Raw genomic sequence first — 16,754 nt, 5'->3', positions numbered from 1 at the left:
TTATAAATGTTTTATAACACACGTGAGTGTGGAATTATCTTTTTATGTAATAAACACAAGTAGTGACACTCTGCTCAGTCCACTGTATATTGATTATTAGTAGCCGATGGGCCAATGGCCATGTCTGCAGTAGTGACCAGTTGACCAGTCTGCAGCAGTGGGACTCAGATCACACAGAAGAAGACCTGTCTGTGTGTGATTCCACACCAGCCCAGGGAATCACCAGCTCTCATATGTCTCTCACAGGTGTCTCACAGTCTTATAAATTTACAATTAGATGAATTATTGTAACAGTTATACAGTTAATTTAAATAATCAGACTACCTATGGAACTGAGAGTTTCGGTAGCTTCTGAAGAGCGCACTTTTCCAAACTGAAGTCTATAAGAACATTATTCAAGATGCACCATGGCCCAGAATCGTGCATCGCGACAAGGATTAACATCAATTGAAAGTACTCCCAAATAAAACATTTGACCAAAAATTAGAGTAGGCAAGTATTAAAACAATGCATAACTTCTCAACTTCCAATCTTTTTCCTGGTTCAGGCCATGTCAAATTACATGATCAGTGGAATCATGCCGAGGTTGTGAGTTCAAGCCTCCTGGTCCTGGGTCCTGAGTTTAAATCTCAGCGGTGCCTTTCTTCCTGTCTTCTTGCACTGTTTATTGCAATAGACAACATGCTTCTGCGTTAAGTTTAATGGAGGTGTTCATTTGGCACAACTTGTTTTTCAAGAAATCCACACATTGCGAAAGATAAAATGCTCACCTTTCTTATCAGTGCAAAAGAATTACTGCCAGCTGGCAAGAAAATGACAACGATTTTTTTTTTACTTTAGACAAAAATCTGTGAATGTAGAAAAATACGACATGTGTCAGTTTCTATGGCACACTCAGTCAGGGTGTGCTTCAGTTAAACACAACATTGGTAGATCAAACACACCCAGAGACACACTTTGAATTAATCTGATCTAAACATTACCTTCTCTAAATGTGAATGAGTTTCTTTGCACGTCCTTAGCCATCTTGATGTTTGCAAAGAATTTCAACTTTTGACACGAGTCAAACTACAAGTAAATAGTTGAGTACCTAAGTCAATATCACCGGGAATGTGAATATAAATGTAAACATCAATATTTCTGCTTTCTCCTGAGAAACACAGGTATAGAGTCAAAACACAATAAATAATACCACAAATCTATCCAGTTAACACCCAGATGTGACAAAACACATTTAAGACTTACATCCCCTTTAAATATGTATTTCCTTAATATCAGTTCTCTTCCCTCCCCAGGACACTTGCAAATTCACTATAGCATGTTAAAAGCTGTGAGTAAGTCTTACATGTGTTCTGTCACATCTGGGTGTTAAATTAATAGATGTGTTGTGTTATTTAATATGATTTGACTCCACGCTTGTGTTTCTCAGGAAACAGCAGAAATATTGGGGATTTGCGGCTACAGAAAATAATGTGAACTTTACAGGCAAAAGTAAGGTTACGTTAAAGAATCAAAATCTTATTGTCACCCTTTTCAACTTGATTACTTAAGACATTTGTTCGGAATAGTATATCTTCTCGTGTCTGTGGCTGTTGTCCTACAATAACGGTGGTGAAATAGCAGGAATGTGCGGAAAGAATCGGAAATTGAACAGAAGACCAGTCATCCAGTTGATAGTAAGGTTGTGTAGGACCGCACACACTTCGATGTCAGTGTTGAGTAGTGTGGTTTAAAAGCTTTTTCACGAACCAGGAAGGAGTAGAAATCTATAGTCTTCTGATCCATAATCAGACATGTTATCCATTGTGCCGTTGGCGTTTGTATTGTATTCCCATCCAACACCACATTGAGTTCAGAGCCGCTACTATTCATGTGTTTTGTACATGTGTCTAGTTACTACGTCTTTCATTACAGATGCAGCCATTCAAAGTGAGCGGTACAGACACGTACCGCAGGTATGATGACACGGGGTACCGCGGTGCGTGATTGGTTGACCGACAGGGGCACTCATGGTCCGTTGGTCTGTCGTAGAAAGACTTACTGTAAACGTCTTTACTGTGCCCGTTGTAGATATTGAATTTTACCACTGAAGGGAAATCTTAGTAGCTGAGCATAAAAAGAATAGGAGCATACTGTAACGCGTGTGAAGGCCATAAACGATATTAATTTTGGAACGTAAACATACAGTATAAAGCTGGTCTTGGTACTTTAAAGAAAAAAATACACACCAGTATTCCATTTCTCCCTAAACATTGTAAGCTTCGAAGTCTTTAACTAATGTGATACCGGAGTCAACAAGCATACTTTTAGAATTTGATTAAAAGGAAATATAATATGGAATCGCGTATCTAAAGAATTTAATAACGGTATGATTATAGCCGTGTACTGCGGCAGGGCTGTGTAGGGCTGTTTCGCCTGCCTGATCATGCGAGCTCTCTTGTAGCCTACTGGTCTAGGTGGGTGACTACCAGCTGGCAGGTTGTGTGTTCGAATCCAGCTGGTGCTGGATCTTTATCTTAACAAACATTTCTTCGAAAAAATAGGTAAGCGATATTATGGACAATCAATTTACTTTTATATTTCAAAATATCGCAACATGATCGATATTTGCGATATTTTGAACATATCTTCCCTTCTGACAGCGGTTCCTGCTTCTATTGTGTGTGTGTGTGCAACAGTAAATTTTTATAGAGAAATGGAGGCTGGACAGTATGCGTTACAATATAAACATTTATATTGATTTAAATCGTGTTCTGATTTAAATCGCAAACGCGTGTTTAATTATGTGTTTTTTAATCATGATCAGGCTAATGCATTTCTACATTTTCTGTATGAACCAGCTTAGAGGTTCATACAGAAAGACAGCTTGTGTTTAAATTGAGTGTAAGGTAATTTATGCTTCTAAAGTCATGGTCAGTATTATTGTACTGTGCTGTACTGTGTCACATTATTTTATAGCGTTTTTATTGCGTTATTAAATCCAGTGGCGCTGTGTTAGTTTCCTGACTCACATTATTTAAACTGCGACACTGATCATTCATCTCTAAATAAACTTTATTTTATATAGCGTTTTAAGCGAATAGGTAATTAGATTGCTCATAAACCTAATCACTTTTTCTACATAAACACAGCGTGATTGCTCTCTGAAAATGCATTTCCTTTATTTTTAAAGTAGACTCAGATTTCAACTATAGATCGTATTATTATAAACTTTCTTGGAAAAATGTATTTTATGTAAACCATGTTTGCTATTAATTCATTTAGGGCTAAAATACATTCATTGTCTTCCAATCGAGTCGAGTTGACATTGGAAGCATGCCACACCCAGACTGTTAAACCAACGCATTAGCACGTCAAAGCCCATTGAGCCAGTATTGGCTTTAGTATCCCCCCCTTCTCCCCTCAATTAAATTCAATTCAAGGTGTTTTATTTGCATGACAGATGGGTACAAGCAGTGTTGGGTACTGTATGTATATTGTAACGCTTACGGCAGACAGGCACTGTGTAGGAGCCGACGCACCAGAGCAGCGCCTGCATTTATAACTTAGTTTTTAAAATTAGTCAAGCAATACGAAGCATCTCCTTTTACTTAGTGCCTGAGCATACTGCAACGCGTGTGAAGCCCATAAACGATATTAATTTTGGAACTTAAACATACAGTATATGGCTGGTCTCGGTACTTTAAAGAAAACATACACACCAGTATTCCATTTCTCCCTAAATATTTTAAGCATCGAAGTCTTTAACTAACGCGATACCGGAGTCAACAAGCATACTTTTAGAATTTGATTAAAAGGGAATATAATATGGAATCGCGTATCTCCAGAATTTAAAGACCAGACAATCGCAAACTCGTTTTCAATAAAATTATTTTATTCATTCAGCAGTTTGTGAGAGGGACATCCAGCAGGGAGAGACACACACACCGGTTTTCATTGACAACATTGTTTTTTTTTCAATTCCTCTTGTCTAACAGGAATGTTTTGTTTGTGGACAGACTGTTAGACAAGAGGAAAAGACCGCCTCCTCCTACGAAGCATTTCGTTGATCCGATCACGAATTCTTTTCCAGTCATATGCAGCAAGGGTTGAGAATCTCCGATTCACCATCGTACTAATGGTTACTAATGGGATTCTCAACCCTTGCTGCGTACGACTGGAAAAGAATTCGTGATCGGATCAACGAAATGCTTCACAAACAAAACATTCCTGTTAGACAAGAGGAATTAAAAAAACAATGTTGTCAATGAAAACCGGTGTGTGTGTCTCTCCCTGCTGGATGTCCCTCTCACAAACTGCTGAATGAATAAAATAATTTTATTGAAAACGAGTTTGCGATTGTCTGGTCTTTAAATTCTGGAGATACGCGATTCCATATTATATTCCCTTTTAATCAAATTCTAAAAGTATGCTTGTTGACTCCGGTATCGCGTTAGTTAAAGACTTCGATGCTTAAAATATTTAGGGAGAAATGGAATACTGGTGTGTATGTTTTCTTTAAAGTACCGAGACCAGCCATATACTGTATGTTTAAGTTCCAAAATTAATATCGTTTATGGGCTTCACACGCGTTGCAGTATGCTCAGGCACTAAGTAAAAGGAGATGCTTCGTATTGCTTGACTAATTTTAAAAACTAAGTTATAAATGCAGGCGCTGCTCTGGTGCGTCGGCTCCTACACAGTGCCTGTCTGCCGTAAGCGTTACAATATACATACCCAACACTGCTTGTACCCATCTGTCATGCAAATAAAACACCTTGAATTGAATTGAATTGAGGGGAGAAGGGGGGGATATTAAAGCCAATACTGGCTCAATGGGCTTTGACGTGCTAATGGGTTGGTTTAACAGTCCGGGTGTGGCAGGCTTCCAATGTCAACTTGACTCGATTGGAAGACAATGAATGTATTTTAGCCCTAAATGAATTAATAGCAAACATGGTTTACATAAAATACATTTTTCCAAGAAAGTTTATAATAATACGATCTATAGTTGAAATCTGAGCCTACTTTAAAAATAAAGGAAAAGCATTTTCAGAGAGCAATCACGCTGTGTTTATGTAGAAAAAGTGATTAGGTTTATGAGCAATCTAATTACCTATTCGCTTAAAACGCTATATAAAATAAAGTTTATTTAGAGATGAATGATCAGTGTCGTAGTTTAAATAATGTGAGTCAGGAAACTAACACAGCGCCACCGGATTTAATAATGCAATAAAAACGCTATAAAATAATGTGACACAGTACAGCACAGTAAAATAATACTGACCATGACTTTAGAAGCATAAATTACCTTACACTCAATTTAAACACAAGCTGTCTTTCTGTATGAACCTCTAAGCTGGTTCATACAGAAAATGTAGAAATGCATTAGCCTGATCATGATTAAAAAACACATAATTAAACACGCGTTTGCGATTTAAATCAGAACACGATTTAAATCAATATAAATGTTTATATTGTAACGCATACTGTCCAGCCTCCATTTCTCTATAAAAATTTACTGTTGCACACACACACAATAGAAGCAGGAACCACTGTCAGAAGGGAAGATATGTTCAAAATATCGCAAATATCGATCATGTTGCGATATTTTGAAATATAAAAGTCAATTGATTGTCCATAATATCGCTTACCTATTTTTTCGAAGAAATGTTTGTTAAAATAAAAGTCCAGCACCAGCTGGATTAGAACACACAACCTGCCAGTTGGTAGTCACGCACCTACAGATGCAGCCATTCGAAATGGGTGAGGTATTTTATGGCATACCGCGACACGCCCACCGGGTTATCACGCGGTATCACGTGTGTCACGTGACTAGCTATCCGGCGTCGCCTTGTAAAACCGCCAGGGGGAGCTTAACCTCTCATGTACAGCATTCGAGCCTTTAATTTTGAACTGTGTATTACAGCATGTTAATCATCAGTCATTCAAATGTTGGTATATTTTATGAAAGCAAGATTGCTCAGTTGGACAAAAGTACACAACCTACCTTTATCAGAAATATTTATGCATCAAAGCCTTTACTGAAGATATTACTAATAGTATTAATAATGGATGACTTTGGACAAGCTGTATACTCAAAGTATAATTTCTTTAGCACATTTGTACAAGCACTTGGAATCTGTCCAAGCCATACTTTGTCAGGCATTTTGTTTTACTTCAACGGGCATAAAAACTTCCTTGCTTTTAACAGGGCGTTTCATAATTTCTAACTACGAAAATGATTTAAAATGCGACACCTATCATGAAAAGAAAAAAATACACACCAGTATTCCATTTCTCCCTAAACATTGTAAGCTTTGAAGTCTTTAACTAACGTGATACCGGAGTCAACAAGCATACTTTTAGAATTTGATTAAAAGGGAATATAATATGGAATCGCGTATCTCAAAAATTTAATAACGGTATGATTATATCCGTGTACTGCGGCAGAGCTGTTTCGCCTGCCTGCTTATGCGAGCTGTCTTGTAGCCTACTGGTCTACGTGCGTGACTACCAACTGGCAGGTTGTGTGTTCGAATCCAGCTGGTGCTGGACCTCTCAGTTTATTTATTTATTTTTTAATCGCGTAACATAAACATATTACCGTATGCAAACTGTACTGTATACAATATGTATATGTATATTTAATGTCTTAACTGTGCCCGTTTAAGTATTGAATATTCATATCTAATTTTACCACTGAAGGGAAATCTTAACATAAACATACAGTATATGGCTGGTCTCGGTACTTTAAAGAAAAAAATACGCACCAGTATTCCATTTCTCCCTAAACATTGTAAGCTTCGAATGAAACCACTAAATAAAGACATAAATATAGAAATCTTAAGATTTGTTTTATTTAATGTTGGTAGCAGGATGAACTGTCAGAGTGTAGATTTTGTCGCAAAGTTGCTACAAGATGTTAACAGTGAAAAAGGTATTTAGAAATGAGTTATTTCAAGATGAAAAAGAAAACATACACGAAACATGGTTTCATTACGACCAGAATCGGTCTTGAGATATTTTTAACTTGATTTACAGTATTTGAGAGGTATGTCTTAACACCGATACTACAGTGCTTAAGTACTGCTCACGTATATGTTTCTAGGTTTATATTATGCATTTCATATGGTCAAATTACTTTTGAGCAACTAATAAGAAGCGCTAAACGGTATGCGTTTTAGTTTCGTTTTGTGCTGGAACCCGTGGATTGATTAGAGATATCAAGTACATACAAGTCATTTTTTAAATGTTGTAGTTCGTCTTGAAAAAATGTTACGAGTACATCATCTATCAACAACTACACAGGTTCTGTTTCCATATTGCGGATTTTGGTTAGGTACAGTATTATCAAATCCAGTGGCGCTGTGTGTTACTTTACTGAGTCCCAATCTGTGATTGAAACCTGTAAAACCAGTTTAATTCGTCACAGCCAGCACTCTTCAGGTGTGAGGGTCTTCTGCTCAGAATGAAACGCTAAAATGTTTGTGTATATTCTAATGGTAGTGGGGGCAGGGTGTGTGGGAACAGGTTTGTTCTTCACACCTGAAACATTTTCTCTGAAAGGATTTTCTTCGAAGTTTAACCGATCTTGTTACAGCATGTTACAGTTTACTATTATTAACCATATTAATTTTAAGTGCTTAATGTAAAATCTTGTAAAAATATATTTTCATTGTTCAAATATACATTAATATACATTAAGTCTGACTATCATATAATAAGTTAAATACAAAACTAAAGAAAAAATAGGGTTAAATATAATTCAAAATATTTTGCTAACAATGTTAACTGTTTATGAATAATAAAATGTATTAACTAAGGAGTAGGATGGCACAGTTGTTAGTATGTTTTTTGTTTTGTTTCTTTTTCATAAATACAACAGTAGTACCTGATGTCTCAGTGGCTTTCGAAATTAAATTATGCATGCAAACCTGTGAACTAGAAAGATAACTAAGATTTTAATACTAATTAAATGACCGCGGGCACTTCCCACCGCCTCTACATTCTCAGAGTAGAACAGACTAACCTTCTAATGAAAGACGGTCCACCCCCCACGGACAGGAAAAGTGCCCACAGGCACTTAAACTTAATATGGTCAGTAACGGTAAACAGTAACATGGTAAGAAGGAGCACGTACAAACGTTTTCGAAATAACCACATGTAAGACTCTGATCCTAAAAATGGGATTTCTATATGTCTTTATTTAGTGTTTACATTAGTGACAAAGGCTAAACTTTTAGCTTCCGTAACGTGTACATATCTCCCCTTTTTATAAAACGACTTGGTTGAAAACTGTTCCAGAGCCACTGTTGTTTCATCAGTGAAAAGTACATCATGAAATGCCTCTCCCTGTTCAATCCACTGGAAAAAAGAAAAGGAGCATAAAGCTTCTGATGGTCATAAACGATATTCATTTAGGAGCAGCATCAGAGGTATGTTTTTAACTGCACTGCATTGGAGAGAATACCATAGTGTGTTTTTTTTTTTACTCCCTGGCGGAAACTGGCTTCCAGAAGAATCAGTATGGCTCAGAGATTAAATAAAACTTCACAGGCATTAGCGAAGAGCATAACGCGTGTACTGTATACACTGCAAGTACTGTACAATCCAACTCTCTGCAGGAGTGCTGGCTGTGACGAATTGAACCGGTTTCACGGGTATTTTCAAAGTAGGAGGCGAGATTTCCAGCGAAAGACACCCCCTTCAAAAACCCAGTAAATACAGTACTTGCTAGTTAAAGGCTAGGCTCCCGACTACGGCGAAAGGAACCCTTCTTTCATTAGAAGACAATGAACATATTTTAGCCCTGAATGAATTAATAGCAAACATGGTTTACATAAAAGACATTTTTCCAAGAAAGTTTAGCCTTTGTCACTAATGAAACCACTAAATAAAGACATAAATAGAAAAATCTTAAGATTTTTAAAATACATGACTTTGCTAAAATTTATTTGAAAATAAAAACAATTACAACCGCCAGGGGAGAGAGAGAACAGGGGAGGGATGTTGGTTTTGCATAAGGGGCGGGGCTATGGAAAGTAGGTATGTTTGGGAATGTGTAGTTACATGTTCTGGCTGTTTGTGAATTATCATTGTTGAGTATGGAGTGTTGAGGTATTGATTTTGTGTAATGCTTTATGTTGAAAATTGAGGTGGATTTTGTTTATGATAAACAGGATAAACTGGGATGGGAGGAAGGTTTGGTTTTGCATAAGGGGCGGGATTATGATAATTGGAGGACTTTGCGAGTGTAAAATGGTTTGATTATTTGATTTTGTATTGTGGTTGTTATCTATGTTTTTGGTTGGTATTATGTTTATATGGTTGTTTTTGTTGGTTGGTTGTTATTATGGTTATTAATAATACGATCTATAGTTGAAATCTGAGCCTAAATAAAAAGAAAAAGCAAGTGATTAGGTTTATGAGCAATCTAATTACTTATTCGTTTAAAAAGCTATATAAAATAAAGTTTATTATTAATTTGCTGGACAGAGCGGTGAACATTATTATGCATAAGACAAAGATAACGATCCTGATCAGTTTAGAAATCTGTGTACGCTGTAAGGTTTTTACTTCTTAAACTTTTAAAATACACGTTTAGAATTGAAAGAAATCCTCTTCCTGGTATAGCAAACCAGCACGTCTTTTTTCTCCAATCAGAGGGGTGTCAGATGGTGTCAGCCAATCACCATTCTGCGTTGGGTAGCAACGGGTGACTGTTCTCAGGCGGAAGATGTAAACAGCTTAATGTTCGTGTTAAATATTTTTTTTTAATTAAATTTCATTCTATACAGCAATCGCATATTTGGGTACCGTTTCATAAAACTTTCATACTTAAAATGTTTAGGGAGAAATGGAAGACTGGTGTGTATTTTTTCTTTAAACTACCAAGACCAGCCATACACAGTACAGTTTACATACATACAGTAATGTTTTAAATTAATATCGTTTATGACCTTCAGATGCGTTATGCTCCTCTTCTTTTTATGCTCAGCTACTAAAATTTCCCTTTAGTGGTAAAATCCATATAAATATTCAAAACTAAGCGGATTAAAATGTGCACAGTAAAGACATTAAATGATTAAATCTTTGCACTACCAACCAATGCACCACGAGTGCCCCTGTCGGTCATTTTGGCCAGCCAATCACTTGCCCTGCGGTACCCTCCGGTGCCCCGTGGTGGCTTGTGAATAGGTTACCGTACCGCGGGTTTTTACCGCGCATTTTGAATGGCTGCATCTGTAGACCAGTAGGCTACAAGAGAGCTCGCATGATCAGGCAGGCGAAACAGCGCTACACAGCCCTGCCGCAGTACACGGATATAATCATACCATTATTAAATTCTTTAGATACGCGATTCCATATTATATTCCCTTTTAATCAAATTCTAAAAGTATGCTTGTTGACTCCGGTATCACGTTAGTTAAAGACTTCGAAGCTTACAATGTTTAGGGAGAAATGGAATACCGGTGTGTATTTTTCCTTGTGATATTTTAAGCTCTAGTTGAATGATAGGTGTCGCATTTTAAATCATTTTCGTAGCTAGAAATTATGAAACGCCCTGTTAAAAGCAAGGAAGTTTTTATGCCCGTTGAAGTAAAACAAAATGCCTGACAAAGTATGGCTTGGATAGATTCCAAGTGCTTGTACAAATGTGCTAAAGAAATTATACTTTGAGTATACAGCTTGTCCAAAGTCATCCATTATTAATACTATTAGTAATATCTTCGGTAAAGGCTTTGATGCATAAATATTTCTGATAAAGGTAGGTTGTGTACTTTTGTCCAACTGAGCAATCTTGCTTTCATAAAATATACCAACATTTTAATGACTGATGATTAACATGCTGTAATACACAGTTCAAAATTATAGGCTCAAATGCTGTACATGAGAGGTTAAGCTCCCCCTGGCGGTTTTACAAGGCGACGCTGGATAGTAAGTCACGTGACACACGTGAAACGCGTGATACCGTGTGATACCGCGACACGCCCACCGGGGTATGCCGCGAAATACCTCACCCATTTTGAATGGCTGCATCTGTATGTCTGGTTTAAAATAATGTATCTTTAAAACAGACAAAGGGTTTATGAGTCTCCCTGAAATTCACACACGAAGAATAAAAAATATCGCGTTTAAAAAGAATACAGAGATGCCGGCGATAGATAACGGAGCGTCTTAAGTACGCGCTATCACTGAACTAAACTCCCGATCGTTAAGTTTGTCAGCGGCTTTTTAATCGTGTTAGGAAGAGCAAACAGTCCACAGTGTACATTTTAAGGGTCTAAGCAAAACAATCAGACGTGAGGATTATCCAGAACAGGAGCCTCTACTTCTTTGTATACTGAGCTTTTGGGTGAACATCAAAGTGAAAGACAAATTCGCAATTTTCACTTTTTGATTAAGGAACAAGAAAACACCATCCTTCGAGCTGGATTCAAACCAGGGACATAAGAAATGCCCACTGTTTTTGTCTACAGTCTTAAGATCTAGCAATTGAGCTATCAAGAGGTCAGAAAGTAAACGCTTTGTCACATGTGTAGCCCAATGTAGTGTAGTGTTCCTCTATTTAAATCCCAGTTCGACATCAAAATACTCACTCCCATAGTCTCGTTCAGAAGAAGAAATGGACCAGGATTCCACTGTATAAACGTCCAGAGTTCTTATAAAACGTTTGAAGGCACATCAGTACAGACTGAAATTGACCCTTTTTCTAGTGGGATCAGGATCATATAAAACCTTTCTTTTGGATTGAGAAGAGGATCATGGAGACACTCAAAACATCCCTGTCTTTGCTTCTTTCAAGGATGAATGGAGTATTGAGCTGCAAGCATCAGTTCAAATCAAAACTCTCTGCTACTGCAGTTGCTTGTTTGAGAGTTTCTTCAAATCTTTCAACTGAACGTTGATATCAAGGGATATTGACGGTAATATCATAGAGACTTTGGTTTTCTTTTGATCGAAAATTGTATTAAAATACAAGTCTCTTTCACAGTTGTATAATACTTTCCCTTGCATCCTCAGATAAAATTTCTAAATACCACAAAGTTATAACATATGGAATAGCATTTATTTTAAAATGTATTTTAAAATTAGCATTTATTTAGAGCTATATTTAGAGCTTAGTAAAGATAGCATTGCTAATATTGATGGAGTAGAAATGTAAGATGAATTGATAGCTTTTTCTGAACTAAAAAAGTCCTACAACGCCTCCTGTAACAGGTAAGGACTCATAGCAAGACATTGCTATTGCATTGTGCATTTTGCAGATACGACCAGTTTCTGCTTCTGGTGAGTGCACCTTTTCCAAACTGAAATTAACAAGAACATTTTCAAGATGCGCCATGTCCCTAAATCGTTCATCAGGACTACTATCAGGTGAAAGCAGTACAAAGCATAAATTTAACCTAAATATTAAGAGACTATATCTGTCAGCTACTGCTGTAAGCCATGTTCAGCCAACGCTAGAAATATTACTGCTCTACTACGGTAGCTAAAGAAAGCAAGTCCGACTTAGAAACGGATCACAAGTTGAAGACATAAACTGACAAGGATGAGATTCGAACCCACGCATGCAAAGCACAATGGATTAGCAGTCCATCGCCTTAACCACTCAAACACCTCATCACGAGAGCCACCTGCCTTGGGCATGATTTTGCTTGGCGACCAGGCTCAGTGCACATCGACCTCAGATGTCTCAGAGCGGTGTGTCCAAGCGGCTGTATAAGAATAGGTAATAGGTTTATTCCATGCTGAAAAAAAGAAGAATGAGAACACAACGTTTCGCCCGTGGAGCCTTCTTCAGGTGTGAGAGAGACAGGGCAGTAGGCAAAGGTAAAATAGCGAGAGAACGAAGGTTTGAGGGTGGGTACCCACCTGTATAAGAATAGTGTTCTGCCGGTGCTGTGGTAAAGCTGGTTAAAACACCTGTTTCATAAAGAGGAAATCCTGGATCTGAATTCCAGCGGTACCTTTTTTTTCCTGTCTTGTTTTACAGAACACTTAATTTTGGACACTCAAAGAGGTCTTGATTTGGTTTAATACGTTTATTCATTTCCTTTGCAGAACAACTTGTTTTTTTTAAATCATACAGCTTGCGAAAGATGAAATGCGAGCGAATTTTTTTGTTCACCAAAAGTATGTAAATGAAAAAAAGCAAGGTGTAAGCATTTCTGTGGTGCAATCGGTTAGCGTTTTCGGCTATTAACCCCCAGGTGGGTTTTTTGATCCCACCCAGGGACGCACTTCTTCCTATAGTAAACATCATCACCGCAAAAATTTAATTGTTCCGCAAAACCTGAACTATTTTGATATTTGCAGTAGTAAACAATTGAGTACCAGAGTCAACATTACCGGGAATTTCCAATAATTACCGACATTGGCAACTTGCAAACAGTTAGTATTCACCCATGGAATTATATGTTCCAGTGAGTGGGGGGAGAATTCACTTATGCTCCCGTTGCATCTTCAGCTAAAGTAATTTAAAAAACAATGCAAAATTGTTCGAGAACTTTACAAGCAAAAACAACAGATCGCTAGAGTTCTATTTTAATATTTTCGTATATTTACCTTAATTTGAATATAAATGTTAACATAAACGCTGTTCAATATAATGTCATGTTGTTGTACTTTTAAAATATTTTAGCTGAAGGTGAGAGGGGGGATATTACGCCTTGCCAAACATCTAAAATAACTGTAAAAGGGGATGGCATTTTAATAAAACTGGCAATCAAAAGAAAGTTACAATTTGTATGGTATTATGCTCAATATCCCTCGATATTGAAGGTCAGATGAGGAATTTGAAGAAACTATCAAAGAAACAACGGCAATAGCAGAGGGTGTTGATTTTGAACAAGTGTTTGCACCTAAATAATCCATCAGTATTCGCTTGACAGGCTTCCTCAAGATATTCGGTGTTCTATACAAAAAATCGACAATTAAGCGCAAATGTGACAAGAGGCAAAGACTGCGGCAGAGGAGGAATAAACTCCACACGATGACTGTATGTATACGTCTGTCTAATATTCGGCCCCTGCAGGGGCATCATATTCGCTGAACTGCCTGCCAGCGTGTGTACGGGCTTATACTGTAATTCAAGAATATCAATGGTCAGACGCTTACAACGGGTGTTTGTGTTTGTATTTTTTAGAGAATTGAAAAAACATTTTCAAAACTACAGCTCGAATGAAATTAAAAAAAAAAGTTTATTTGTCTCTTTGCTGTAACAACTGTGCCAAAACTATTCAGATACATCAGAATAGCATCAGAATGTAACTAGATTTTATTGGATTTTAGGAAATGTATTTTTGCGCATTTCTCTATACGATCAGAAAACCTTCCTGTTTTCACCGTGTTTATTGTTTCTGCCTATGATATCTCGGAAAGAAAGACCCAGTATCTGTTCACCGAAATATTCCAGGAGTTTGATGTGGTTTGAGAGGAGTGTATGAAGGTAATGAAGGAGGGAGGACACGCGCATTCCGCACGGGGAGCGCAGAGCAATGAGTCGCGCCTGCAGCTCTCCGAGTCTTTTCTTATACAACCTCTGAGTCCGGACACACAGCGTCTCCAGCCAGTGTTGAAGGTTTACAGTTCAGAAAACGGCTGTCTCGAGCAGAAACTGATCTTCCTGCTTTACTTAAGGTTTGGTTATTGTGGGGGTTTAGCGCTTGTATCTCTCTTCTCTTACTAAACACTATCTACTGTAAAGTATATAAATAGAAGCTAAAATGCAGCTTAAATACTTCAGTAAGGCCGAGCAGATAGGAAAGTTTAATAAAAATGTTCTATGATCTATGTTCTAGTTGCCCATATTTTTTTAACTCTCTGTTCGAGCTCTGATTTAATCCTCTCGGTTCCTGCCGCTGTCACCGGGAGAGTGGCTGCATTCCGTAGGGCTACAGGCTGATTTCACAATGCCACATTTAATGAAATACAGGGGAAACCGCCCCATCCCGACTGAGGCTCGAATGCGGGACTCCCGCGTCTCTCTGCAGCGACCCAGCCCTGTGAGCTAAAGAGAGATCTCTCTACAGCCCAGTAGCTGTAGTCCTGCTATCACAGGGAAGGGCGGTGACATCACCTGCTCTGGTACGCCGGCTCTTACACAGTGCCTGTCGGCCGTAAGCGTTACAATATGTTTTAATACACCTTCTTCTGGATTTATATTTCGGTCTTTCACCTTTGAATGCATACCTTGACCGTAAATCTTTACTCGATTACAGGCACCCCAAACAGTTCTTAAGGGAGAAATCGAAGCCTATTTGACTTTCTGCTAATCACATTGAAGTGTTCACGAAGCATTTCCCTGCCCATCATGTGCCCGCAAGCCGGTTTCTCCGTTTTCTTCTTTCTGTCGTTGTCAGCGAGCACAAGACGACTGGAAAAACGCAAGAGAGGGAAAAGCTAGCTGTCAGGAGCGGGATTTGAACCCACACCTCTCTTCAGAGACCAGAACACCCAAGCAATGGAAAGACAGAAGTGCGTGAGTCTGGCACCTTAGACCACTCGGCCATCCTGACGAGATACGCAAGTTGGTGTGTTAAAAGCACCAGTAGTTCACAAAACTGAGAAATGCTTTGCTGGAGAAGCGCCACGTTGCCTAATGTTGCCTAAACGGATCGCGGAAATCAAATATTTGGATCGATTTAGAGTGTGCTTTACAGCCTTTGTGTAATATTTTAAATTGTTTTGAAAAAGTGTGTACTGTGTACTACGTTTAGGACTAGTTAGTGTGGTAGAATATGGAGATCATCTCCAGCTCTGAGCTCAACTGCAACAACAAATCGTGCTGAACAAAGTCAGAGTTCAGCTGAACCTTTGTTCAGTGTGGTGCTCAGGACTCAGGAGTATTGTTGTGGTTCTAATTAGCACGAACTGCAGGGGCTCTGAATCAGAACATTTCAATTTATCTGTTCAGTAAGTTAAAATGCAGGACACGTTAAAATCGGATTATTACTGTGTCTCTGTCCCGTTTGTATATAGCCGAATGTTTAAAAGATACCAGTAAGGACACACAACTATTAATGTAGTACTTATTGGAAATAGTCCCAAAACAAGTATGTCCGGCAGCTTGTAGACCCCTGTAATAATTTTGCAGTGACACTTTGAAGATTTACACTCTATTTAAATATTAATTTACTAAATTTCAGTTCTCTTTTCTCACACTCCCTGGCATAACTGAACTCTCACTCTCGCATACTAAAGGCTTTACATGCATTAGCTGTGATACAGATTCTAATAAAGACAGAATGAAACTGTTTGTTTTGTGTCTCATGGTGATCCTCTTCTCGATCCAAATTAAATGTTTAATATGATCCCTCGAGAAAGAAAAAGGAGTCAATTTCCGCCTGGAATGATTGATGCTCCATCAAACATTTTGTAATATCTCCGGAAGTTTATACAGTAGAATCCTGGTTTGTGGCTTAAATTCAAGGTAAACAAGACTAAGGAAACGAGTTGGAAACGATGTCGATCTGGGATTTAAATCATCCGGAACATTTCATTACATTGGGCAGTATGTGCCAGAGAGCAGCTCCTGATATCTGTTGATAGCTCAGTTGGTAGAGTGGAGGACTGTAGTGGAAACAAGAGGGAATCCTTAGGTCGCTGGTTTGACTCTGGCCTGAAGGCAGGTGCCCTTTGTGTATTTCATTCAAATAGTTAAAATAGCCGATCTTTTTTCACTCAGACTTTGATCAAAAGCTCAATAAAGGACGAAGCAGAGGCTCTTGTTCCGAATTCAGCTCACGTCCGATTGTCTTGTTTTGGCC

This window comes from Lepisosteus oculatus, chromosome 14 (assembly GCF_040954835.1).
Source record: "Lepisosteus oculatus isolate fLepOcu1 chromosome 14, fLepOcu1.hap2, whole genome shotgun sequence".
Lineage (NCBI taxonomy): Eukaryota > Metazoa > Chordata > Actinopteri > Semionotiformes > Lepisosteidae > Lepisosteus > Lepisosteus oculatus.
The sequence above is the reverse complement of the archived record's forward strand: the minus strand, read 5'-3'. Positions refer to the sequence as shown.